The sequence below is a fragment of the Talpa europaea genome (genome assembly GCF_964194135.1).
Source record: "Talpa europaea genome assembly, chromosome: 12".
Classification (NCBI taxonomy): Eukaryota; Metazoa; Chordata; class Mammalia; order Eulipotyphla; family Talpidae; genus Talpa; species Talpa europaea.
This window is the reverse complement of record NC_140079.1, coordinates 30,249,238-30,275,660: the sequence shown is the minus strand read 5'-3', so window position 1 is coordinate 30,275,660 and position 26,423 is coordinate 30,249,238. Positions and strand designations below refer to the sequence as shown.

Sequence of the window (26,423 nt, the reverse complement as noted above, 5' to 3'; positions counted from 1 at the left end):
AGATTCAGACAGACAAAAGAGAGAAAAGGGGGGAAGTAACAGGAAATAGATTCAAAGAAATAATTGAGAACACTTCCGAACATCAATCTACGTGTAAGAAGTTCTACAAAATCTAAAATTGGATAAATACAGACACCCAAACCTAGATACATAATAATCAAACTATTGAAACCAAAGAGAAAAAAAAATAGTAAGAAAAAAAAATGATAGAAGAGTGCTATGGTTAAGGTTCATTTCTCATCTGATAAAATGAAAGCCAGTGCAGTGGAATGACTTATACAATGTACTAAAAAGGGTAAACTCTGTTAACCCATAATTCTATATCCATCAGAAATCACTTTCAAATATGAATGTGTAATACTACTATTATCAGATATCTACTGCTAATTGGCTTACCTAACAAGAAATATTAAATACTTTAAAATGGAAAGAAATGACTAGGTGGTAACTTAAATGCAGAGGAAGAAATAGGCAGAAGAAATGGTAACTATGTAGCACCATTTAAAAGCCTCTATAAATATTATTTCACATTTCTTCTTATAGCACAATTTAATATAACCAAATAAAGCAAAAAATTCTATGATTGTGTTGTAGAGGTTATTATATAGATATAATCTAGATATCTCTGAAATAATAGCACAAAGAAGGGGAGAAATAGAGCTGTAGTAGCACAAATGTTCTATATTTTATTGGAATTTAGTTTGCATTAATCTGAAGTAGATTGTCATAAACTCAACTCAATAGTAAAATCATGAAAGCAATGATTAAAAATGAAACTCAAATATATAAAAAGTGACAATAGAAAAAATTAAAATTATAAATTAAAACATTTAACACAAAAAAGAAGCCAATTGAAAAGAAACCAAATAACTTAAAAGACAGGACTCATACAGGAAAAAAAAAAACAACAGCAAAAGGTCAAATGTAAATCCAAACATAAAGCAATTATTATTAAATATAAATGGTATAAATACAACAATCAAAAGGTAATGATAATCAGGCTATATAAGACATGATTGTCTTATTGAAAACTATCTAAAAGAGATACAAATAATATTCAAAGTTACAAACGTGTTGAAAGTAAAATGATCGAAAGATAAAGCATGGACACAGTAAATGTAAGAATGAAGGCATTCAGATTGGAAAGTAAAAATTTCAGCATCAGACAAAATAGACTTTAACACTAAACACGTTATCAAATACAAGGGGGTTCATTTCATAATTAAGTCCAATTAGGACTTATTTTATAAAGGGTTCATATATCCAGAGGATATAACTCTTATAGATGTAAATGCAATTTAAAAATAGCCTCAAAATACCAAAAGCACAAATTGAAAGAAAAAATAGATTAATCACCATTAAAGTTGGAGACTTTAATACCTCACTCTCAATAAGTACAACTTGGACTCTTGAGCAACACTATTAACTGACATGACCTAGCTAATTAATCTGAAAGTCTCCAGCTAATGTCCATGCACACATGTTTTTTTTCAAATGTATATGGCACATTCTCTAGGACTAAACATATGGTAGACCAAAATTAGTCTCAATGAATTTAAAATTATTGAAATTGTGAAAAGTATATTCCAATAGTGACAGAATTAATAAATCTGGAAAAAGCACGTGTATTTAGAAATTATACAACATACTTATAAATTATGCATGGATTAAAGAAGAAATCACAAGTATACTTTAAGCTGAATGAAAACAAAAACACATATATCAAAATATATGATATGCGGGGCCTCCCTGGTGACTCAAGGGGTTAGGATGCAGCCTGTGAAGCTGTCTGCAGCCTCTGCAACACAAGTTCAATCCCCAGGGAGTAACCCACATGGTGCAGCAGACATCTCCTGACTCGCCCGCTGCCCCCTCAGAAGTGTACTTTGGTCGATCTGCCTGTTTTGTTCCCCACTGTCTCTGGTGAATCTTCTCACCACCCCCCCAACTCTGGCCTGTACCCCAGCTCTTGTATGCATCAATAAATAAATCTTTAAAAAATATGTATGTGGGATGCAGTAAAACAGTGCTTAAGGGGAAATTTACAGATGAAACACCTCTATTAGAAAAGAGGGAAAGTATCAATTCAGTAATATAAACTTTCACCTTAAGAAACTAGAAAAGAATGAAAACAAAGTCAAACAGAAGAAGAAATAAAATAGTGACTTTGAGGGAAAAGCAATGAAACAGAATGAAATCAATAAAATCACAATAAAATCAATGAAACAAAAATTATTAGAAAAGTGAAAGTTGACAAAGATTTAGTTAGAGTAGTCAATAAAAGATGAAAATCAACAAAGCCAAATAAAAGTGGAGTTATGATTCCATAGATCCAAAGATTATTTAAAAAACAAGCAAGTTGGCAGAAAATGTTTTAATAATTTTATGCTAAGAAATTAGACAATTTAGATAAAACAGACAAATTTCTAGGATTTAGTTAGTAAAACTTATTCATGATTCTATAGAATAGGTGAATAGAACTAAATCAAGAAATTAAATTAGTAATTTAAAAATATCACAAGGAAAAGTCAGATCCATGTGTCTTCATAGCTGAATTCTATCAAATATTTATAAAAGAAAAACTATTGATTCTTCACAAACTCTTTAATAATATAAAGATGGACCACTTCCTAACTCTGGGAGATCAGTATTACCTGATATTGACAAGGTAATCAATGTTAAACCACATAAAGATATCACAAGAATAAAACCCCAAAGCTTTAGATAAATACCCTTCATGAACACAAATGCAAAGTTCTTTAACAAAATATTAGTAAACTGAATCTTGCAATATATAAAGAGGATTATATAGCAGAATCAACTGGGACTTTTCACAGGAATGATAATTTAATTTAGTATCTGAAAAAATAATTAAGGAAATATACCATATAGTAGAATAAAAGAAAATGCCACATGGTCACATCAATAGATGAAAAGAATACTTGATAAAATTAAGCCACCATTCACAAAAAATTCTCTCACAAACAAGACTAGAAAGAAACACCCCCAACTTTACAAAGGTACCTCTGAAAAATCTTTAGTTTACATAATATAATAATAATGAAAATCTGAATTATTATCCCCTACACGAAGGAAGAGGCAAAAATATCGAACTTTGATATTCCTATTTGACATTCTATAAGTGGTTTTATTTGGTGCAAAAAGAAGAGAGAGGGAAAAAAAAGAAATGAAAGGCATCTAGATTGAAAAGGAAGAAATAAAACTACATTCTCTGTGATATAATCCTGAATGTAGAAGATTCTAAAGAGTTCACAAAGAAACTACTAGTACAAATAAATTATTTAATGTTGCAGGAAATAGCATGGATAAGCAAAGAAAGAATTGTATTTCTGTATACAAATAACCAACAAGGCAAACATGAAATTAAAATAACAATTCCATTCACAGTATTATAAGAAAGGATTAAATACTTAGGGATAAATGTTTACACTGAAAATCATAAAACAGTATGGAGAGAAATTAAAATGGATCTAAATAAATGAAAGACATTCCATGTTCATGGATTTGAAGACTCAATATTGTCAAGACAGCAGTTCTCCTCAAATAGATCTATAAATTCAATGCAATTCTTATCAAAATCTCAGCAGGCTGGTATACACTGACAATCTGTTTTTAAACTATATGTGGAAAGGCAAAGGATGTAGAACAGCAAAAGCAGTTTTGAAACAGAAGATCAAAATTAGAGGATTTGTACTACCTGATTTCAAACTTACCATAGAGGCACAGTAATCAATAATCTTCAGTGAAAGTGCAAGGATAGGCATTTTAGCTCAAGTAACAGAATTGAGATTCCAGACATAAATCTCATTCACAGGAAGAAAAGTTATAATTTCCACTTATGGTCAACCGAATTTTGACAAAGGTTAAGACAATTCAATGGGGGCAAGAGAATATTTTAAATACATGAAACCTGAAAAGTTAAATATTCATGTGAATAAAAATTAACTTAAATCCTTACTTGTATCATACCCAGAAATAACTCTAATTGAAACATGTATCTATCTGGTAGAACTAACATTGTGATACTTCTAGAAGAAAATATAGGCGAAAATTAATGACCTCCTATAGGCAGGAACATTCATAGGTAAAACAAAAGAATGATTGGTAAAAGGAAAAAAAAAATGATAAATTGGGTGTCATTAAAATTAGAAACTGTATTTTTTAAAAACATGGCTAAGGGAATTAAAAGACAAGCCAGGAACTGGAAGAAAATATTTGTAAATATTTTACAATATTTTAAAAATCTAATAAAGGACTTTTACTTGGGACACATAAAGAATTCTGGGCCTCCCTGGTGGCGCAGGCAGTTGAGCGCTGCACTGTGAAGCTGTCCGCAGCCTCTGCAGCATGGGTTTGATCCCAGCCAGCCAGTGAGAATCCCACATGGCATGGTGAGAATCCCACACGTCTCTCCCACTGCTCCCTTCAGCAGTGTATTTCATTGGTCTGCCTGTTCTGTTCCCCATTCTGTCTCTGGTGAATCCTCTCACCCTCCAGTGCGTCTGGCCTGTACCCCGGTTCTTGTATAAATAAATAAATCTTTTTTTTTAATTTTTTTTTAAGATTTATTTATTTATTTATGCAAGCACTGGGTACAGTCAGAAGCGCGGGAGGGTGAGAGAATTCACCAGAGCCAGAGCGGGGAGCAGAGCAGGCAGAAGGACCAAAGTACACTGCTGAGGGGAGCAGCGGGCGGCTGGGGAGGTCTGCGCGCCATGTGGGACCCTCCTCTGGTGGCCGGGGAGCAGCCGGGGATGGAACCGGCGCTGCAGAGGCTGCGGGCAGCTTTGCAACCCAGCGCTCAACAGCTGCACCACCAGGGAGCCCCCCCCCAAAAAAAAAAAAAGAATTCTTATAGCAAGGAGGACATAAATAAATTAAGAAATCTTTACAGACAGGTGATTGGATAGAAAAGTTGCTATAATGTATACACAATGTCTGTAAAAGGATAGATTGTGTCTCAGGGGTTAAAGACAGCGCTATCAAGCTATTGCCAGCCACTGCAGCATAAGTTTGATGCCCAAACAGGGAGCTGACCCACATGGCAGAGCAGATCTGTCCTGTCTCACCTGCTGCTCCCCTCAGCAGTGTGTTTCAGTAGATCTGCCTGTTCTGCTCCCCACTCTCTCCACCTCCACACAACTCTGGCTTGCACCCCATTTCTTGTATCCATAAATAAATAAATCTTTAAAAAAGTAAATAAAAGAAAAGGTGATGAAATCCTACCATTTGCAAAAACATGGGTGGACTTAAAGGGTATTATGCTTAGTGAAATGCCATAAACACCATGTGATTTTACTCACTTGTGACACATAAAGAAAAAAATAAAACAAAAATAAACTTTTAGACTATAAAACCAAATTAGTTGTTACCATAAGGAAAGTTGGGGATGGGGGATGGGTCAATCAGGTAAAAAGGGTCAATGTGTGGTGAAGGATGGTACTGAAATTTCAACTGTGAACACAATGTATTTTTTAATATTGATGTTAATTTATAATGGTGCACACCTGAACCTGTATAATGTTAAAAGTTAATATTAATTCAGTGAAAGATAAAATTATGAAAAACAAATCACCAAAGAATTTGAATAGGCACCTTACCCAACAAGATATATAAGGCGTCGCATGTGAGAAGATGATCACCATCATTAATCATTAAGGAAATTCAAATTAAACCCACAAGGAGGTCCACTTGTGGTTTACACATGCAGTTTACACATTATTTTTTTACACACAAAAAATAGACATAACAAGTATTGATGAATATGTGGAAACAATGGAGAAATCATAAATTCCTGGTAGAAATATAAAACAACTGCTTTAGAAAAATAGTTGGCATGTCCTAAACTCACTATGTAACCTGTGATTCCACTCTTAGGGATCTCCATAAAGTAAATGAAAACATGTGTTCATACAAGTACACGGAGGTGAATGTTCAGAGCAGCATTATTCATAATAGCTCAAATCTGAAAATGACCCAAATATGTAGCACACAAGGAATAAATTAATGATGCAACAGATAAACCTCAAAAATTTATGAAAGAAGCCAGAAGAAAAATCTACCTCTTGTATAACTTCATTTACATTAAATATCTAGAAAAGGAAAATTAAGTACAGAAGGTAGACTGTGGTATGTAGACCTGGGAGATAGAAGTGAAGATTAACTACAAATACATGCAGAGGAACTTTCTGGAGTGATGGAAATGTCGAAAACTGGATTGTGACAAAGGCTACACAACTCTACAAATTGAATTAAAATAATTTAATTCGACACTATTTGTTTGACTTTTATGGTATGTAAATTATGCCTTAACAAAACTATCAAAACAAACAACAGGAGCCTCCCCGGTGGTGCAGTGGGTTGAACTCAGCACTGTGGGGCTGTCCCCAGCCTCTGCAGCTGGCCAGGGAGATTCACACATGGTGAGGCAGACCCCTCAGCAGTGCTTTCGGTCCGTCTGCCTGTTCTGCTCCCCGCTCTGTCTCTGGTGAATCCTCTCACCCTCCTGAGCCTCTGGCCTATATCCCAGCTATTGTATAAATAAAAAATAAATCTTAAAAAAAAAAGCCAGAATTAACAGTGATCTGAACTTTTCACTCAGTTCGATCCAAAGGTAGATGTTTGTAACTATTCTATTCTTCTCTCTGAGAAGGAGTTGATGCTGCCCCTGTTCAAGACTATTCCAATCACCCTTTTCCTAGATCCTATTTATTCCTAAGTCTCTTCTTCCTTCTGGTTCTCAACTTGCTACTTCCTTTATAGCTAAATTTCTGAAAAAGAATGGTCTGTGTTCAACATGGCCAAGACAGTCACTCCTGTGGGGCTTCTTGTTACACCCCAAGAGGGAGTCTGCACTCATCTTTGACAGTCTAAGCACAACTAGTAGGAGTCTTTCAGTCCTTTAATGGATTCTTTCTTAAATATATCTCTTTTTAGTCTTCTAAACACCCTTCCTGATGGGTTTTTCTCTTATTTCTCTGAATAGTCCTTCTCAAAACCATTTGCTAGATAAACTTCTCTGAATCTTACCGTCTCTGCAGTATCCTTCCTCGTGCTACCCTCTATTAACTATAGCATCTGATAGAGACTCTGTTCTCTATATATTCCTACCCCATCTGTCAATAACTCCAAAATTGGTTACCTGCAATTGACCCTTCGGGTCTGTCAGTCAACTCCTTTCTGAATAACTCTAATTCCAGATCTCATAAACACACCAAACACAGGAGATTGAAAGTTAAATTCCATATCCGTTCTCACAATTTTTTTCTCCTCCTTCTGAATTCCCTAATCCTTTTCAAATAGTCACTTAAGAAATCTGGAAGCTATTCAGCAGTCCTTTCTCTCTCTGATGGTGTATAAGTCCATCCTATCATTTCAACATCTTACTCTATCTCCTTTCCAATCTCCATTGCTGATTTATCAGTTTTTCTTATATCATTTTAACATTTTTGAAATAGTCCTAAAATACTCATTTTAAATATTCTTTATTAAATGAATGAATGAATCATTCAATTAATCAAAAGAAGGGAAATAAAGGGATAATTCAAAATTCTAAACAAATGTACTATAATTCTGAGCAAATGTGAACCTATATGTGCTTTAATAATTATGAAGGCTCTGGTTAGTACTGAGAAAAAAAAAAAATGAAGTGCCCCAATGCCTTCTTTAGCTATATATGCTTTCAGCTTTGGACTTCTATCTAACCCTCTAAAAACTCATTATTTCAGACTGTGCTAATTTAAAATTCTCAGTAATCTGGAGATGGGCAGGGCTTAAGTCCACTTTTGCATTTATGCAAAAAGCATTGATTAATTACAGTGGGAATGACAAGACAGCTACTTGACAACATTTTGTTACCCATTAATTAACTTTACTTTATGTTCTAGAAAGTAATAAAACTGCATTTCTTTTAAAAGGTTTTATAATTAGTCCGAACCACACAATTTAACACTTAATTATATACCATCTTCTATTGTTCTTTAATTCCTTCTTTTCTCTCTCTCTCTCTCTCTCTCTCTCTCTCTCTCTCTCTCTCTCTTTCTCTCCCCTTCCTTCTCAGACCCCATCTTCCACATTGAGAACCTACACTGTGCATTGACTTTCTAGTACTTTTTTTTGTACTCTTTGTGAAGAATACAAAATGAATCAAAGGACATCAATTCTGTCCTCAAGGAACTTCCTGCGCAGGAAGGAAGATGAGATTGTTACTTAAATGACTGTATCATATGGATACAAGTGATTAATGATGTCAGGAGGTGCTTAATGATATCAGGAGTTTTTATTTATTTATTTATGCACACAGCTGGGGTACAGGACAGAGGTGTGGGGAGTGAGTGGATTTACCAGAGACAGAGTGGGGAGCAGAACAGGCAGATCTACCGAAATACAATGCTGTGGCGAGCAGCAGGCAAGACAGGAGACGTCTGCTGTAGCATGTTGGTCACCTCCCTGGCTAGGGATCGAACTCATGCTACAGTAGTTGCAGATAGCTTCATATTGCTGATGCATAACCCTCTGCGCCACCAAGGAGGCCCAGGAGTTTGAGATAAAAAATCAAAAGTACTGTGATAATCCCCATGAACAGAGTCATTCCAAACTGATAGAGAATAGGGCTGGGGGATTAGGGCGGATACTTGTAGAGGTGTGCAATGGGGCAAAGGCAGCCCAGACTTGGGAGCAAGAATGCAGAGACAGAAACAGGAACATGTCAGGCATGACACAAGATGCACTGGAAAGAATACGATCTCTGGAGTAAGATGGGGCTGGACTGGAATAGTATTTCAAGCACTTGCTAGCTGTGTATCCTTAGCCAACTTACTCACACTCTCTGAATCTTAGGTTTCTCAACTTTAAAATGTGTGTCTTGGTCTTATTATAAGTATTAACTGTTATAAAATGGAGGAACCGTGTAGGTAATAAAAATGTGAATCACAAATGCAAATATCCTTTTTCTTACAAGAAATAAAAACATATTAGATATAACACACCACTTAAAAAACACCAGGCCCAAGTTTAGCTTTCATTTATCCAGAGCAAGGTGAGGCATAGATTTAACCTCCCTACCCATATCTATTCTGCATTTCTTAACTGAGATGCCTTTTTCCCTTTCATTCTGTTAGCAGTCAGACCACTTCAAAGAAAAGTCAACTTACCAAAATTCATTTATTTGTACTTTAAGGAAATGTTAGAAACACTACAAAAAACTATTGTCTCAAGGTATTCTCATTTTATTTTTTTTTCAAATTACAAACTCATCATAAAACAGAGAATTCACTAGAAGTTGTTTCATCTAGTACTCCACATACTTATGGAATACATTTTACCAATCATGGAACTAATTGCTATGAAGGATGGCAATCATATTATATAAGAAATGACCCCATGCTCGCTGAGGCTTATAATTAGGCATTTATACAAACAACTCCCTTCCAGAGATTATACACAGTGGCAGTGCCCATATGAGATCTATAAGTAGTAGGTCACTTTTGATGATACAATCAAGATTTAGAGGGCCTCCCTGGTGGCCTAGGGGTTAAGTCTCAGTGCCACCATGGCAAAGGCCCACACCAACAGCCTGAGTTTGAAACCTGGCCAGGGAGCTAACCTACACATGGGCGCAACAGACCTCTCCTGTCTCACCCTTAGCAGTGTATTTCAGTAGATCTGCCGACCCTGTCTCTGGTGAATCCTCTCATACACCCTCTCGCCTATGCCTTTTCTTTGCACCCCAGTTCTATGCAAAAAAAAAAAAAAAAAAAAAGAATTAAGTTTCAGAAAGCTTAGAGATTATCATAGACAAGTAAGTGAGACTAAGAGAAGTCTAATAAGTTTTAACTAAGAAGTGAGGATACACCAAGTCAGTTGGCATCAAATAAACGATACAACAGGGAATTCTTAAGAGAGATAATATAACTGTGCCTTGAGAAAGCTGTCCAATTTTGATAGAAAAAAATAAATGGTGGAAAAGTCTTACAGGGAGATTGAAAGGCACTGGCAAAGTGTCAAAGCTGGAGGAAGTATAAGAGGCCCTTCAGTGACAGTTGTACAAATCAGTTGCCATGAACAGTTCATATGGGAGTCCAGTGGAAGATAAGACAAAAAGAAGTCATGGGTAACTTGATAGAGAACCTCAAATGCAAGCATAAGGCAGGAAGAGCCATTGAAGGCAACATTCATTGAAGTTGGTTCAAGGAGAGAATAGACATGATCAAGGCATTCTTTTAGCACAAAGACACGGATGAGAGAATACAGAACAGATGGGAGACTGGAGACTGGAAATGAAGACAGTTAGGAGGTCTGCATATGAGCCATTGCGAAGAGCATTAGGGGATACTAAAGAGAACTGACCTTTGTAGTACTTCAGTCATCCTGTAATTTGAGATCTTGATCCTTAAGTGGATGGTCTAACCACAGAGAGACAAAATCCCTACCCTTGTCCTCTTTGGTAGCCCAGTAACAGCCGAACTGCGCGTGTGGGGCTAATCACACATCAGTTGAATTTCAAATGTTCAGTTTTGTGTTCAATATGTGCTAAGAGAAAAAAGTCATTTCTAAAACATTTATAGTCAAATAGATATTAAGTACAAAGCTAACATGAAGCAAAAAAGGTGATCAGGTGTGTGAAGGCCATGGTAGGGATAAGCATTTGGATTTTCTAAACATTCCAGTTATGTGTGTGGACGGCTACAATCTGGTCACTGACATAAGACATGGGCTTGTCCCTTTTCTTCACAACTGCAGGATTAGCACAGTGCGGATGGGGGGTGGGGGGCAGTCAGTGACTGTCTGAGGCCAGTTGAGCCACACATTTAGCAGTGAACACAGGCAAAAGGGCCCACCGTCTCTGCAGAGTGAGTTCCTTAAATTCCAAAATAGGCCTCTCTTCTCTATCCCTCTGCTCCTCTGAGAAATGGCATCACAATCACCTTTCAACAAAATTGAAAAGGCAAAACACACCAATGACGGATTTTTTTAATCACAATTGTAATAAGCCATCATGTCTCATGAAAAAGAAAGAGGGCAACAGGGAGGCCATTTGGGCCGGGAATTTAATAAAAGCATGCTTTCCTCATTAGGAAACTCATAATGCCATCATCCAAATGCAGTGTGCAAAACATAGCTCAGGAAGCAATGCCTCAGATCCAGGGCTCCAAAGACGTCACTGGGTGTTTGCTCTCCATCCTCCCCAAACCAGATACCTAGGGAGCATGGGGGCCACACGGAATGGGCACCATGGCGATGCAGGGAGAGGTCTTTCTGCTCTTTCTGCCTCCCTGTGTGCACACTCTCTCTTTGCTTTACCTCAGTACATGCATATACATCTGACAGACACTTCCATGGGATTTGCTGTTCCAAGCCCAAACTGTACCTGTGTATAAAGACAGCCAAGTACACAGTGAGGAGTAGGTCACTGAAAGTCAGGAAAAATTAGGACACTTCCCTGGGCAGCAGGAATTAACTTGCGAGACCCTTGCAGGCACAGGCGTATTTCAGGAGAGCACACTGTGTGCTTAAAAATGCTTTTAAAAACAAGCTTCCAATTGCAGCTTTTCCTAACAAAAGACAGGGGACTTCTGCCAGAGGTAAAGCATCCAGGCTGATGGGCAGAGGGAGGGCTGGGCCATAAGACAGCGGGGCGCAGAGTAGCGCGGGCCCCTTCCCCACCGTGCTGATGTGGGGTCTGTCCGCCCAGCTTTCACCATGTGGAGTCCCACCTTGGTGTCCTGCTGCTGAATTCTCTCCAGTTATAAAACACTTTGTTACCTTCATTCGCTCTTAATTAAAAAGGGAAAAGAAACTCCTAGGGCACTGACAACAGGAAAAAAAAAAAAAAAAACAAGGAAAGAAAGAAAGGAAAGGACAGACAAGGAGAGCTCTTTGAGTTGTGGAAATCAAATGGTCAGAAAAACCGACGTGGCAAGACAGAAAGGATTAAAAAGAACGTGGAATCGCTGAAAATGGTTTTAATCTTTCTGAGCAGAGTGGAGTCTACAAAAGAGACATGTTTTAGGGTGAGACGATGGGCATTTGTAATGTTGGGGAGAAAGGCACATGATCCACAGAGAAGGGCTCATTACCTGCCACCTCTAGTTTCATTCTCCACACTCCCTGGGTGACTTGGGTGGTTCATTTCTCAGTAAATATTTACAAGAGTCTTCCCATGGACTCAACACTCTGCTAAGACTGTATATCCAGGATCTTCAGGGAAAATATACAGTCAAGTATTGATGGTTTTAATTCCCTGAGTCCTATCTGTAGTATGAAGTACTTGACATTTGTGGGCTTTTGATCTGTATAACAGTCCTTCAAGGAGGGATTATTGATATTCTAAATATAGACAGAAAACTGAGGCTCAGAAAGATCAAAATAATGAGAATAAGAGTTCAAAAAATACAAAGGTTGCTCAAAGAGATGCATCCAGTAAATGGCAAGTAGGAGAGCTAGAATTTAATCTCCTGCCTATCTTAGAATATAGCCCGTGATCTGTCTATTCTGGCATGATTCCATATGGTGGGGCGAAGAGGAACTTGTCTAACCCCATGCCCTATTTATTCGCACACGGTACATTCAATTGTGCTTCCACGGACTCTTCTCACCAAGTCCTTGACAGACAGATGGGTGGACTTTCCCCAATCTCCTCCTTCTAGTACTACAGCTTTTCTAAATCCGGGTTCAGTCTACTCAATACTTTCTACTCCCCAAAATCTTTCCTTTTTTTATGTGCAAACACTTCCCCGGGTTATGCCTACCAGCAACCCCGTATCTACCCTCTCAAGTTATAGAAACTTTTAGGGTAAAGGTTCATATTTATTTGTCCCTCAGTTTGTACCCCACACCTCACCCCTACCCTTGACAATGTTATGTGTTTAGCTAACTTAGGTTTAAATGTCAACTCTTTCAGACGCTATGTTTGATATTATGTGTTATAAAATGCATCAAATTCAGAACCCCCTCCCGTTTCCTCCCCCCTGGACACACTTTTTATAGAGCAAAAGCAAATCAGGTACAGTATTTTTCCTTCACAAAAGGATTCAATATAAACTTCCTTATATAGTAAACTTCTCAGAAGTAGTCATGATATGACTTGATTTTCCCACCAGATACACATTCTTTGCATGAATAAAGCAAAGGAAAAAGGACTGCTATAACAGTTGGCATCAGAAAGACTTGCCTGCAGACCTCCCATCTTGGGCCTATTCATTAAGCCCTTAGCTGGTGCCAGAGCCTAAGTCACATGTTCATGTTTAGCAGGAGCTGTGCCCTCCTGACTCGCTGATGGCCCTGTTCTACTCACAGCCTGGTATCCAGGGCCCATTTATTTTTATTAGGATTTATTTATGCATACAAGCACTGGGGTACAGGCCAGAGGTGTTGGGGGTGAAGGGATTCACCAGAGACAGAGTAAGGAACAGAACAGGCAGATTGACTGAAATACACTGCTGAGGGGAGCAGCGGGCGAGACAGGAGAGGTCTGTTGTGCCATGTGGGTCACCTCCCTGGTTGGGGATAGATCTCCTGCTGCAGTGGCTGTGGACAGCTTCGTAGATTGTGTCTTAACCCCTTGCGCCACCAGTGAGGCCCCAGGACCCATCTTATCTGTGCTCATAAGCCATCCTAGTGTGAATAACCACTTTCCCCTTATTTCTATTTCACCAAACTGCTTGCAGACTACTGAGCCTCAAAAATAAATGCATCTTCTGGAGAGTCAGACTTTGATTCTTGATTATTTATTTGCATTGAAACAGATTCTGTAACAGTCAGATAGGATAAATTATGCTGAAATAACAAACAATGGGAAAGTCAGGGCAGTTTAAAATACCAAAAGTTTTTCTCCCACATTGGATGTTCAACACAGGTCAGCAGGCAAGAGAATGGGGGTCGGGGTGGGGAGTGATGACTTTCCATCTGCTTACACAAACCAGTCCAAATACCAGACTGTCATGACAGAGGGAAAGAGAATTCGAGTGTCCATTCTGGAAATAAAATGCATAAACCCACCCACCAGGTGATACAGGTCACTTCTATTTGTCTGTTACCAGCCAGAGCTAGTCATATGCTCTCCGTTCATGAGAGGAAATACTTCCTACCCAAGGAAGGGCTTGGGGTTCAGAGAGCACAAATAGTCAGTGGGTAGCGCCAATGAGGATGGCAGGTCTGTGTGGTACCCACACTGTGACCTCAAAGGATAAGGAACTTTGGATGACTCTGGCACCCTGGGCAACAAATGCATGATGGGAGTTCTAGATGAATGATCTACATTAGCTCTTTGAAAGAAAGACATTCCTAGCTCTATCCCTGCTTCCACCAGCCCCTTAAGACGTGCCCCCAAAGGAAATACAGCAGAGCTCTTCCGAAGTCAGAATGGGTGCCAGGTAATACCTGTCCCGTGAGAAGCCTCCTCTGGGTGAGACGCCTTCCCTGGGACTGTTTCTATATGCCTGGCTGAGATTTCCAGGCCTGCAGAAATATCCCTGTCCCACGGTGATCTTGCAATTGAGGCTTTATGCTGTTTCAAAAGGAGGCTGTCTTCTCCCACTCTTCTTTGAGGCAGATTGAAACACTGTCTATTTCCCAAATTTCTTTGCCTGCCTCTAGCTTTTTCACAAGGAAAAGGAGAATAGAAACACAAAAGCACAAACAAATCAAACCGTCTGTTAAATTAATAGCCATTCCTTTCCCCTCAATCTTTCCCACCAGTTGGGGTAAAGAGGTGTAGATGCTAAGTCTTGGTGAAGTAGTGTGTGTTTTCAAGCTCTGAAAAGATTGTAAGGTAGAATTTTGTCAACTCCTACACATCCTTGAATGCTAACAACAAGCACTCTTATTAAAGGAGTTGTTGAGATGTATTAACCAAATGTGAGGAGACTTCCAAAAGAAGGGGATACCTAATCAAAAGAGAGGGAGAAAAGGGGGCTGAGATTCCGACAAGAGAATAATGCAAAGATGTCTCACTTCTCTGCATTTATGAGGGCACAGGTGAACACGAATAATCAAAATACACAAGTATACTTAAAATGCTTTACTGTTTCATATCTTCAAAAACTGGTATTTCTCGTTTTAAGTTGTTTCAACATTTCTAAGAAAAAGATGCATTCTCTTTAGGAAAACAGAAAGGATTTAAGCCTGGAAGAGAGTTTGTAAGCGTAGGTGAGCTAATAACATCTGTTAGGTGACCCGCTGTGGGTGGATGCAAGTGAAACAGATAATGGGAGGAATAAGGTCTCAGAACCTATTTCTCCTTTTAGAAAAGGAAAAGGGAGGCAAAAGAAGAGGAAAACAACAACAAAACAATGAGCACACTGGATTGTGAAAAATGAAAATAGGAAAGGCAGAAGGGAAACATCTTTGAATCCCCATTATACATCAGAAGTATTGTAAATAATTACTTCATTTAATACAATAATGTGTGTGATATTTACATGCAGGTGGTCTCTGATTTATGATGGTTTGACTTGCAATTTTCCAACTTCCTAGTGGTGTGGAAAGGATATAAACTGCTCCTTGAATGTTGATGTTTTCCCAACTAACCAGCAGCTTCCAGTTAACCACCAACCATAGAGAAATGACCTCTCTGCTTTAATAAATTACATGGAACAGTCAATATTTTATTGTAAAATGGGATTTTTGTTAAATGATTTTTCCCGACTCTGGGTGATATAAGTGTACTCAGTCCATTTACGGAGGAATTGAGTCCTCCTTTGTGGCTCAGGGGTTAAGCCTCAGCACAGCACTACCACTGTGATGGCCCTCTACAGCAGCCTGAGTTTGATACCCAGCCAGGGAGCTAACCCACAAAAGGCGCAGCAGACCTCTCCTGTCTCTCCTGCTGCTCCCCTTAACAATGTGTTTCAGCTCCCGACTGTAACAATGTGTTTCAGCTCCCTACTCTTTCTCTGGTGAATCCTCTCACTCCCTGCATCTCTGGCCTACACCCCAGTTCTTCTATGCAAAAATAAATAAATAAATAAATTTAAAAACTAAATAGATAAGGAGTAGGAAGTTAAGCTATGAAGTTTAGCAAGTTAGGTGTGTGAAATGTTTTTATTGACTTATGATCTTTCAACTTAAGATGTGCTTATTGGTTCATATCCCCAATGTAAGTCAAGGAAAATCTATATTCCTTCCTGCAGATAGTCATATTCACGCCCTGATTTCTTCATTCATTCTATACAACTAACTAGGTTCCTACCCTCCGATTGCTACTATGCAAGGAATTGATGACAAAAAGGAAATAGATACACTACCTTGGATTGCTTATCATAATGAGGAGATGGGTTAGAATACACTGACCACAAGATAGGAAAAATGAGACTCAGAGAGAATGTGTCCTGCGTAAGTTTTTCTAGCTATTAATTGGCCAAGAGAAGACTGAAATTCAGGTCTTTCTGATACCACCTAGAACCAACCACCAAAATCTGCACAGGATGTGGGCATTACCTGATGAAATTCCAACCCTAGATATGTAGGATTTTCAGTCTTGAGGCCTAGGGACCTGTTTTCATTTAAAAACTGCAGGCAAAGTTACCTAATTACCATGCTAAAGCATGTCAAAGCAGTTATTTCATAATGTCATTCTCTGCTTCCTCTGCCTTCCCACACCATTCCGGTCATTATCAAGAGTATCTTCCCATCAGCGACAAAATAATATTTAAGTCTGCTTCTCAAAAGCAGCCTGTTATGGGGCCTCCCTGGTGGCACAAGGGGATAAGACGCAACCTATGAAGCTATCTGCGGCCACTGCAGCATGAGTTCAATCCCCAGCCAGGGAGCTACCCACATGGTGCAGGAGACCTCTCCTGACTCACCCACTGCTTTCCTCAGCAGCGTATTTCAGTCAATCCACCTGTCTGTTCCCCACTCTGTCTCTGGTGAATCCTCTCACCTCCCCACCACACACTTCTGGCCTGTACTCCACTTCCTGTGTGCATAAATAAACCTTAAAGAAAAAAAAAAGCAGCCTGTTGTCATTCTGGTTGGGGATGTACAGACATAACAATTTTCATGGATGAGTTTATATATATGTCACCCATTATAAATCGAACTACAAAATCATCTCCATTTCAGTGCTTAAGTTTCTATCCATGCTGTCAGAGGACAACCAATAATGCCATTACTTACAAGTCCCCACAGAGATCAGTTCTTTTATCTTATCATCCACAGCCACTTGAAAGCAGAATCAATCTCCAAGGTAGCTTGAACTTCACAGTTCTGAATGATTGTGATCCTATCCCAGATATGCCTGCATTCTAGCTGATCCAATGCACTTGTGCAAACTTGTATATGAGAGCTTGTGTGTGTGCATGTGAAACCTCTTTAGAGTCAAACACAGTAAGAGTTCTTTAATCTCTTACTAAGGACACTAATCAAGAGAAATCAGGTTTCAAAATTGACAATAAAGTAGCAAAAACACAAGAGTAACCAATATTATATAAGGAAGTTAGCAAGACAAGGAAGAACATTCTTGCAAAGATGAATCATAGAAGGGTGCATTTATTCAAGGATATGACCAGAAGGGAGAAACTAAAGCTCAAAACTGTATTGGACATATTTAATGTGATTAAAAGGAAGGAAGGATTTGCAGCAACTCCAATTGGTATCTGTTTCTTGAATAGATATACGCCTATGAAGAGAAGAGGTATAATATAAAATGGCAAACCATCACTACCCCACACCCAACAAACCCCAAACACACAAATTCTCTTGCCTTCTTCACTTCCCTCCTCTGTAATTCCCCTTGGTGTAAACATTCTAAATTATTTATGTCTAGATTGAAGGCATCTTTTAGTCTGACTGGGACTAGAGTAATCAAAATATAATTGTGCTGTAGATATGCTAATACATTATGCTAATGTTTGATTAAGGAGTCCATGAGACTTGAGAAAGGATAGGAGCTCTGAGCCATCCAGGGGCTAAAGGATGTTCAGGAAAAGGGTTATAGGACAACCTGGCATATATAGAATCTGTGTGGCTGAGTGAGAAGCAAATTCTAAACCAGGAACATTTCACTGATGCTAGCTCTGTCCTGGTAAACCCAGGGAAGGCAAGCATAGGAACTGATCAAAGTACTTTATGTGTGTAAAACACAGTAGATTCTCAAATTTAAGACATCACTAGTGGTATTTACCCATTTTCACATAAGCAAATTGAGGCACAGAGTGTTTATGTAACTCATTCAAGCTCATGGAGTAGGAAGCAATAGAACTTGGTCCAACCCCAAATGATCTGGTGCCATCAAACTTAATAGATTTACTGAGATTCCTGGGAAAGGGATGATTTGGGAGAATTATGAATATGAAGAGAAAAAGAGGAAAAGAAAAAAAAATAGGTCCATGGTAGAAAGGTACTGAAGTAATGTAGAGCTTGCTAGTTTTGGGGGGAAAACACAAAGGCACCATTTCATTTTTTTCTGCATGCCATTTACAGAGTGTTAATTGTATTTCCTTTGAAGAAATTGATATAGTAGGGTTTATCTTGGACCACTGCCACTCAAAACTCACCTTCCTATCCTTTTCACCCAAAATTTTCCCTCTTGATAACTTCCTAATTCAGTTGCTTATCAGTGAACTCCCATTCCTGAATTCCCATTAAAAGATATGATATCTTGCCATAGTAATGTTCCAGATAACTGAAGAATTATTAAATGTGATGGCTTTTGTACAATAAATGTGGCACAAACAGCCCGTAGAAGTCTGACCAACTCCATGCCACTACCTGACTTGTATCTTCAGCGTCTCTGTATTGCCGATGGGACAAAGTCCAGTACTTCCAGCTGACGTTTGAAGAAACTCTACCATCTGCAATATCAGACCTGCAGCCTCAGTTACCAAACACCCCTGTCAACTCTCCTCTCAATCAGTTATAATTATTCACTGTATTATAATTCAGATTTGGATTTCAAGTCTTTCTATCCATTTAGACTCCACATTTTGTTATCTTTCTCATCCTTCTGGGTCCATTTTAAATTCATTTTCTCTATACAACTTCCCTCGATCATCCATGTTTATATAATTAACCTCAGATCTATTTCATACATTTTCCCTGAAGATTATTTTTTGTTTTGTTTTGTTTTTTTAAAAGATTTATTTATTTATTTATTTATACAAGCACTGGGTACAGTCAGAGCGCAGGAGGGTAAGAGAATTCACCAGAGCCGGAGCAGGGAACGGAAGAGGCAGACTGACAAAACACACTGCTGAGGGGAGTAGCGGGTGTGACAGGAGAGGTCTGCCGTGCCATGTGGGACCCTCGCCGGTGGCCGGGGATCGAACTGGCACTGCAGAGGCTGCGGGCAGCTTCGCAGTCCAGCGCTCAACTGCTGCGCCACTAGGGGAGGCCCTGAAGATTATTTTTTTTAAAGATTTATTTATTTATGCATACAAGAACTGGGGTACAGGCCAGAGATGCAGGGGGCAGGAGTTGAGAGGATTCACTAGAGACAGAGTGGGAAGCAGAACTGGCAGATCTACTGAAATACACTGCTGAGGGGAGCCGCGGGCAAGGCAGGAGAGGTCTGCTGTTCTATGTGGGTTGCTCCCTGGCCAGGGATCAAACTCTTGCTGCAGTGGCTGGCACAGCTTGCTAGCACTGTCTTTAACCCGGCACCACAGGGAGGCCCATCCTGAAGATTACTTAACAATTAGTCATGCACCATCTTGTCATCTCACTCTCCATTGCTGATATGTATATATTGCTACAAATCAGCTTTTATTTAAAAAAAATGTTTATGTCCTGTTGCTGTAACAATATGTCTGATCCTTCAAACATTGGTGTTAAGATGCAGCTTTTCATCATCTTTGTATTTGTTTCACACCTGGCATTTTGTACACAGCATGCTTTCAGTAAAGTACTTGCTAAGGTGGAGGGACAAGCAAGACCCAGCATTGATATAAAACATCTGATTTTTTTCTTTAGTAATATAATATCACATTTGTATCTTGCATTATAAATACCCCTCAAAATATGATCCTTGAAATCCTCTCTAGCCTATTTATTGCTCAAAACTTCTCTCCCCTCGTCTTTAGCAGGGAACTATGAATGCCACACGCACGTTGTTTTATGTTTCTGGGAAAATCTTCTGTTGTATTTGCTACCTAGAATATATTATTCCTTATTCTTTCCTCTAGAGGAAAAAACAGATAAGATTAAACACTCAGAAACTCATTGCTTACTCCTACTTCTTCCTTATATTTCACTGCATTTTCTACAATGTTTAGTAAGTAATTGATTACATTTTTCCTGCCCTAGTTGTTTATGAATTGAATGAGCACAGAGATTGTTTCTTATTTATCTCCATGTCCCCAGGCATCAGCATAGTATCCAGTGCATAGTCTGGGTTTTTAGTTTTGAATGAGTGAATACATGAATGATGAAATATAGACAGAAGACCACAACACTTGTATAAATTTGTGAAGGAGTCTGACGTTAGCCTAGCGGAGAATGAGATAAAAATTGCGCCACACAATGGGATACAGAGACATGTTAATATGAAAAATGTAATTCTACACATTCACCAAGTTCAAGTTCACTGCTCTCCAAGTTCAAGTCATATCTTCCTATATTTTATTGGGCTGCTCTAATCCCTGGGGGAAAACTCTTTATGGCAAATAAACCGGAGCCACCTCCACAGGAAGGTGAGCACTGGGATAATGAAAGGAGGATCAGCAAAACCCAAGCTGAAATATGAGAGTTTGCAAAGACAGAGAGTTGACAATATGGAAATCTTTTTTTGCTGCCACTGAATTCCCCCTAGGTTTAACAACTAGATGCCAGATATGTGTCTGTTTCAGGGAGGAGCTACTGGAATAGAACAGTAAATTCAGCACAGATATCTATGAAAAAGACACAAGTACTGTGGGGTGGGAGTGCCAGTAAAGGAAACTCTTTTTCGATGAGGCTGATGGCTTCTCTGAAACCCAAGATCTGCTGCAGAGTCACCCACCAGAGACACAGCCATAACTCCCAGAGCTGCTTTGGCTCATGTTTTCGTTGATGCCTTAAGAGAGATTTGATTAAGCCAGGTGGAAGGAAAAAAAAAAAAAAAAAGATGTGTTAGAAATTACCACTATGGAGAAAGGGGAGGAGGAGAGAAAAAAGAGAGAAGTCAACCATGAAAAAAAAAAAAAAAAAAGGGAAATATAGCCAGAGACATATAAAGCCTGTCAAATCTCTCCAAACTGTAACAAAAGCATGGGGGAGATAGTTTCTCTTTAATGAATGCTTTGATCAGCCACAGTTGATATAATAATTATATAAAACTAGAGCAAGACAGAAATAAGATGTGGTTTTCTCTCCCGTAGCCTGTAACCTTTGTGATTGGTTCATTTATTTAAGAAAAGAATAAGGCCCCTCAAAACAGAGGCATATGTCAGGAGAAAACCTGTTTTCTCCTCTTACTTAAGCAGTAAATTTGCAACGATGCCTGCGTGCCTTTCCTCCCTGCCTTAGATGGACTGATCTGCCAACCCTGACTCCCAAAGTGAACTAACAGTGGTACAGCCTTTCCTCACATGGATCTTGGTACAGTTGCTCAGTCTAAACGCACCTCCTTATCTATTGCTTGGGACCTTCCTTCATCCATCCCCTACCCTGAGCTCCTCTCCCTACTGCCCTTGGCTTTGCCATCAATCTACACTTAGTTGAGCATTACCCAAGTCATACGAATCCTCATGCTGCTGGAGGTATTGACTTGGCTAACCTCCAGAGGAGGAGGAGTAAGCATATTTTTTTTTTTTAGAATGATACTCCCACAAGCACGTGCTCTTCAGAAATAGCAGGGGAGAGAGGTGGTTGCCATGGAAACAGAGGCGGCCACACAAATAGGAGTAGCACATTCCTCCTGAGGGGCATGAGCAGAGACTCCTCTTTGCTTCTACTACCACCTCACTCTCTCCTGAAAGCTTTCTTTGCCCATGAAGGAAAAGGGTCCAAAGTGGCGAACGGTGTCCCTTCCACCTTAACTACCATATTTCAGATGAACAGACTGAGTGAAATTGGTGTTCTTAATATGGTTAAGTCAGGTGAGCCTGCCTGACTCAGGGTCTGGAGGGAGAGAAACATGCTTGCTTCTCCATTCTGTGTCTTGAGAATTTTCTAGGTCGGTGATAGACTTGAGATCCAAGCTAATAATAAGTTGATAATGACACAGAACACAGCAGCCTCCCCAAAATACTCACTCTGGTTTGGTCCTCTGCCAGGTACTACCGGTAGAAATTTGGGGGTGGCCAGATAATTACATTCCTATTGATCAATTTGGGCCTCCTTTGCCCTATAGGGTCTATGGTAGGGGTATGGCAGGCGAGGGGAGACAGCAGTAAGAAGATGGAGAAAGGCAGGGTCTTCATGGGGAGATGAAAGAGGATCAACTGGGAGAAAGTAGGTTACATTCGTCGGCACATCACAGCCTCGCAGACAGATAGAGTCAGAGATTATCTCTTTAACACCACTGATTTCAAAATAAATCCATCTGGTTAAAAAAAAATCAGGTTTATGGAAATAAAAAAGCCAACCAGCTATTTGGTAAGATGCATAAAAACAGCAGGTTGATTAACTCCTGTTCTTTTTGCAAGGGATGGCTTCTGGCACGATGGCTTGCCTGAGAGGGCTGGCCCCAGGCAGCCCAGCCCACAAGGTGGACAGGAAGACCACAGGGAATGCGGCAGAGCTGGGAGCCTTCCCCCTGCCACTGCCGGATGCTGATTTATTGGGACTGGAACAATTTGTCTAAAGCTGTAATTTTAACTACCTTCGTGCTGAGCAGCCAATCAGAGGACTCTCTCCACGCAGCTTTTACGAGTCCCCATAAAAGCAGCAAAATGAAAACTCAGGGGCCCTTAAAATATACTCCAAGGGTTTCTGCAGTGCAATTGGAGGCTTTTATGACTCCTGTCAGGACTTTTATGACCCCGTAAAACCAGGCAGCAGCCTGGCCTGAGATGAAAAGTGGCCCCACTGTCTTAAAGTCTAAATGGTCTGTACATTTACAAGGCCTCAAGGAAAGGTGGGGGGATCCCGCCAGGGGGGATTGCCTCAAGCAAAGAAGGTTGTGGAGGGTGGGGGGACTAGTAGTGAGGGGCGGGTGACAAGGAGAGCCAGGGGAGGAGAAACACGATGGACATGACCGTGTGCACACTGGTCAGCACGTCACAGGCCAACATCCCAAATGCCCACACTGGGCACCACACAAAGGGAATTGCGGTTCTACAGAGAGGATCATAACTAACGGGCTGGGAAGAAGGCACCTTCCCTAGAAAGATAAAGAGTGACTCTGCCAGGGAATCACAGGTTCCATAGCACTTTTTCAAGGACACCACCCCACTATTAAGATACCTGCATTCCAAGAGGGGAAGGCAAGGTTTGCAGGCACTGGGCATGTGCCCAGATGGACAAATCTCTGACCTGTGTGGACCAGAGTGCTCTGAGCTGGTTTCTGGCCCCTGGTCATTTTCTTTCTCTCTCTTTTTTTCTTCCTGGAATGCAAGTGTCTTAATAGACAACTGGATCCTCGATCTTGATTTGGAGTCTTGAATCATCCAAACAGATTAGCCAAGCACCTGTCTATGTGTTCCCACAGGAAGCCAGCACAGTGTAGCGGGAGTCATGGACAGGACTGGAGGGATGCAGTTTGGGTGTTCCCGAGTAGAAGCAAGTACCGGGACAGGGTGTGGGATTAGGGCCACGGACTTCGTTTTCTTTTTTTTTAAAAGATTAATTTTATTTATTTATGCATACAAGAGCTGGGGTGTAGGCCAGAGGTGTGGGGGTTGGGAGGGGTGAAAGGATTCACCAGAGACAGAGTAGGGAGCAGAATAGGTGGACTGACTGAAATACACTGCTGAGGGGAGCAGCGGGCGAGACAGGAGAGGTCTGCTAGGCCATATGTGGGTCAACTCCCTGGCTGGAGATTGAACTCATGCTGCAGAGGCTGCTGATAACTTCACAGTGCTGAGACTTAACCCCTTGAGCTACCAGGGAGGCCCAGGGAGCACATACTTCTATTCAAGTCCACTCTGGTCCTCAGGCATCAACGTCAGACCCTCATGTAAGCAGAAGTGATGGATGTGGAGTGCAGGCTCCAGAGACTAGGGGAGGAAAGAGGCCACGCCATGCTGCAATGCCTCAAAGAGAGCAGCATGCACAGCACAGTCACTGCTGCATTGTCCCCAGAGCATCCCAATCACATGTGACCACTTCAAAGCTGACAGTGTTCATAAAGTGTGACTGATGTGGAAGCTTTGGGTTTCCCAAATTGGAGAATACAGGAAGATGGGAAAACAAGGGTGAGATTCCTCCATCCAGAGGGATGGGGGCTGGCACAGCAGTAGGCTCAGGAAATTCCTGGGGACCACAAATACACTTCTCAGAGTCAGGTTTATACCGGGGCTGTGGCAATGACGCAGAATCTGTAATAGAGACAGGTACATGCATGACAAGTCTTGGCTGTGTATCCCTAGACCCCAGTGTGTGACTCTGGGCAAGTTCTTAATCTTTCCAAACCTCCTTTCTCTAATCTGTAAAGTGGAGATAAAATAGTGGCCTTATATGGTAGCTCTCAGGATTAATGGAGATAAGATATGTAAATAGGAATTTGAGCAGCAACATAATGAATGGACAGGAATTTGCAGTGCCAAAGGGGAGGGGCATTTCCAATAAAGCAATCTGTGCAGTGACAACCCATTTAAAAGAACAACCCATATGTGGAGTATAGAAATACACCTGCTATACATACAACAGCAGTTTTTTTTGTGGAGAAGAGAGGAGGGCACACTCTTGGGTGTGGAAGATGCACTGGAGATGCTGGTGTTACTGGATGGTTCTTTCCCGACTCAGAACTCCATGAGCTGAAGTACAATGGAGAAGAGGTGAGGATCGCCTTCTCCACTATCCTGGACAAAACTTTTTATACTTACAGGAACACTTCCAAGTTAATCAAGTTTGAAAAGTACACTGTGTTTTTGCTTGTTTGTTTTTTTAAAGATTTATTTATTTATTTATACAAGCACTTGGTATAGTCAGAAGCGCGGGAGGGTGAGAGAATTCACCAGAGCCAGAGCAGGGAGCAGAGCAGGCAGAAGGACCGAAGTACACTGCTGAGGGAAGCAGCGGGCGGCAGGAGAGGTCTGCGTGCCATGTGTGACCTTATTCTGGTGGCTGGGGAGCAGCCAGGGATCAAACCAGCGCTGCAGAGGCTGCTGGCAGCTTCGCAACCCAACGCTCAACCGCTGCACCACCGGGGAGGCCCCGAAAAGTACACTGTGTTTCATCTACCACAAATGGCCAAAGTTTTTTATTCTTTAGTTTTGCAGATGAAAACCATCCGACCATTGTCTTGAACCAGAATCCTTGGAAGATTAAGGATAGCTATGTTGACATGCTTAGATAAACTGGGGAGGGCAGCTCATGTTTCAAGAGTAAAGAAAACACGAGAGGCTAACAGCTACTATTTTCTGCGTTAAGCAGTCCATCACTGTTTGAAGATATTGGTGCATATAAATGATAAAAACTGATGTTTGTTGAGTGCTTTCAGTGTGTGCCGGAAACATTTGAAACAATTTCTCTTCCATTAGTGCATTGCATCTTCATTATCATGAAAAAGGTGCTACTATCATCTCCATCTTATACATGAAAACCTGAGGTTCAGGGGTGAGGTAATAAAATGCCCAGGGTCATCCATTCAAAAAGAGACCAATAAACTCCCCAGCACAGTCCTAGGAAGTCTTGTGAGATCTTGTTCTGCTTAGGTTCAACCAGGTGTGTCTTTTAGATTTGTCCCATCTGCTCCTCTTCTCCACCCGCACCTCCATCTTCCACTCAGTTTGCAATTCTCTTCCTGCAAACTGCCTGCAATTCTCTTCCCTGCAAACTGTGTTAGATCTGTCCAGGCCTCACCTAGACATGGCTCCTTAGAGGAGCCCCCATGGTGGGTTCTGTGCCACCTTGCCACCCAGGCTTATTCAAGACACCCTTCCAGACACTTCGTTCAAATAGGTACTAGATACTCAATTCCATATTTGTCATCCATACTGGAAGATAATCCTCGTTAGAGAAGGGCATAGTTATCACAGGTCATAGTTCAGAGCTTGACATAGAGGATAAATAAATAAGTCTGTTAAATTGCTGGATAGACACAGACAGGAGATAGATTAAGAAAATGTTGCATAACCTTCTAAGTCACTTAACTAGTAACCTATAGTTAGCACAAACTGCCAATGGCAGATGGCACAAGCATTGGTAGGAGCAGGAAATGCATTTCAGGAATAGAAAGATGGCTATGCCCAGTCTGTAGAGGATGATACACTGGATGGTGGGGAGATCTTATGCTGGATAACCAGCCTATTTCAATATTGTAGGGGAGAAACAACAGAATCTGACCCATGGCAGGGTGGTAGGATTGCATATGAAACATA

At 40.3% G+C, this 26,423-nt stretch overlaps 1 protein-coding gene across 5 annotated transcripts in view; it reads right to left on the bottom strand.

Annotated features, from left to right (window-relative positions):
- Positions 1 to 26,423, bottom strand: part of NTM (neurotrimin) — a gene marked incomplete at its 3' end in the record, with an annotated part of 955,850 nt that overhangs the window by 307,191 nt on the left and 622,236 nt on the right. The window lies entirely within an intron of this gene.